The following is a 2,394-nucleotide window of genomic DNA, read 5'->3' on the forward strand; positions in this document are numbered from 1 at the left end:
ACTGAGCAAGGAGCAAGGACCCTGGGATCATGACATGAGCTGAAGGCAGCCAATTTTTTTTAGAGAGAGAGTTTATTTATTTATTTATTTGACAGACAGTTACAATGAACAGATTTACAGGGAACAGAAGCAGGTGGAGTGGGAGAGGGAGACGCAGGCTCCCCACTGAACAGGGAGTCTGATGGGGGGCTTGATCACAGGACCTGAGCCGAAGGCAGACGCTTAACAACTGAGCAACCCAGGTACCTCTCAGACTGATTTTAGAAACTTGGTATTGTCCCCAGAGAGGATGAACCATTCCAGGAAGTACTATAAAACGAGGTAGATGCATGAAGTAGATGGAGTGAGCTCCTATTCTGTCTCCCTGCTCCAAAAATCCATTTACTATATTGTCCTTGGAAATAGGACATATCAAGTATTAAACTAATAAGAACAGATGCTACACTTGATCTTAACCAAAAGGCCAGGAAGTAATTGAAGGCAGAAGTTTAACTGACTGAGCCACCCAGATGCCCCCAAAGCATTATTTTTTTAAAGATACATTTGTAATATCAAGAAAAAAAAAGATACACGGACTACCTAGGAGTAAATCTAAGAACAGTTGTGTAGAACTTGTACACAGAAAATTTAAATTGCACAAAAAAGTATTAAAGATGACCTAAATAAATGGAAAGATTGTGGATAAGAAAATATAAATATTGCAAAGAAAGCTGAATGGAAAGATTTCAGGGAACAAAAGCTTCTGAGAGAAAACTCAAGCAGATTACTTAGCCTGGCCCTGGCAAAGGTGGAGCAATTCCACCTCGGGCAAAGACACTTGAGAATCATAGCAATAGCAAGAACATCAGCAAGAACCATCCAGCCAAGAGCAAGTTCACTGATCAATGAGAATTGCAAAACTCCAGTGCTAGGGAAATATAGCACACAGAATTCAGGACTTTTCCCTCATGATTCTATAATCTTTCATTTCTTTTTTTTAACTTTTCTTCTTTCCTTTTTCAACCAACATCTTATCAATTCCTTTTTAAAAATCTTTTTTAGTTTTCATCTTTACAGTCATATTCCATCCCTTCATCATATTTACCCTTATTTTTGTGTATATATGTAAGTTTTTCTTTCTTTAAAATTTTGGGAGGCAGTTTCTTCTAACAGACCAAAACACACCCAAAATCTAGTGTGGCTCTGTTCTATTCACCAGCCTGATTTTTTTTTCCTTTAGTTTCCCCCTGGTTTTGGGTCTCTTGGATTTGTTTAGTGTATATTTTTCTGGGGTCATGTTAGCCTTTTAGCATTTTGTTCTCTCATTCATCTATTCTTCTCCAGACAAAATGACAAAATGGAAAGCTTTCTTAAAAAAAAAAAAAAAAAAAAAGGCACTACCGACTGCCAGGGACCTAATCAATACAGATGGTAAGATGTCAGAACTAGAGTTCAGAATGGTGATTATAAAGATACTAGCTGGGCTTTAAAAAAGCATTGAAGATACAGGAGAATCCCTTTCTGGACAAATAAAAGAACAAAAATCTAACAAAGTTGAAATTAAAAATGCTATTAACCAAAAATGGAGGCCCTAACTTCCAGGATAAATGAGGCAGAAGAGAGAATTAGTGATATAGAAGACCAAATGATGGAGAATAAAGAAGCTGAGAAAAAGAGAGATAAACAACTACTGGATTACGAGGGGAGAATTTGAGAGGTAACTGATACAATAAGATGAAACGATATTGGAATAATTGGGATCCCAGAAGAAGAAGAAAGAGAGGGACAGAGGTATATTGGAGCAAATTAAAGCAGAGAACTTCCTGAATTTGGGGGAGGAAAGAGGCATAAAAATCTAGGAGGCAGAGAGAACCCCTCTCAAAATCAATAAAAATAGGTCAACACTCTGTCATCTAATAGTAAAACTTATAGGTCTCTGAGACAAAGAGAAAATCCTAAAAGCAGCTCAGGATGAGAGGTCTATACCCTACAATGATAGAAACATTAGATTGGCAGCAGACCTATCCACAGAGACCTGCCATGCCAGAAAGGACTGGCAATTAAATGAGAAAAATATGCATCCAAGAATATTATATCCAGCTAGGCTGTACTGAAAATAGAAGGAGAGATAAAAATCTTCCAGGACAAACAAAAACTTAAAGTTTGTGTAGAACTTGTACACCGGTTTGCAAACACCAAGCAAGCCTGACAGGAAATATTGAAAGTAGTCCTCTAAGCAAAGAGAGAGTCTGAAAGTAACATAGAACAGAAAGGAACAGAGACAACATACAGTAACAGTCACCTTATAGGCAATACAATGGCATGAAATGCAGATCTTTCAATAGTTACTCTGAATGTAAATGGGCTAAGTGCCCCCCCCCCCAGACTGGTGAAAAACAAACAAACAAACAAAAA

At 37.6% G+C, this 2,394-nt stretch overlaps 1 non-coding gene across 1 annotated transcript; it reads right to left on the minus strand.

Annotated features, from left to right (window-relative positions):
- Positions 1-284: 284 nt before the first annotated feature.
- Positions 285-475, minus strand: LOC123933313. The gene has a single exon (XR_006816559.1). It is a non-coding gene; the product is annotated as a U2 spliceosomal RNA (small nuclear RNA).
- Between the last annotated feature and the right edge of the window lie 1,919 nt (positions 476-2,394).

This window comes from Meles meles, chromosome 20 (assembly GCF_922984935.1).
Source record: "Meles meles chromosome 20, mMelMel3.1 paternal haplotype, whole genome shotgun sequence".
NCBI classification, from domain to species: domain Eukaryota; kingdom Metazoa; phylum Chordata; class Mammalia; order Carnivora; family Mustelidae; genus Meles; species Meles meles.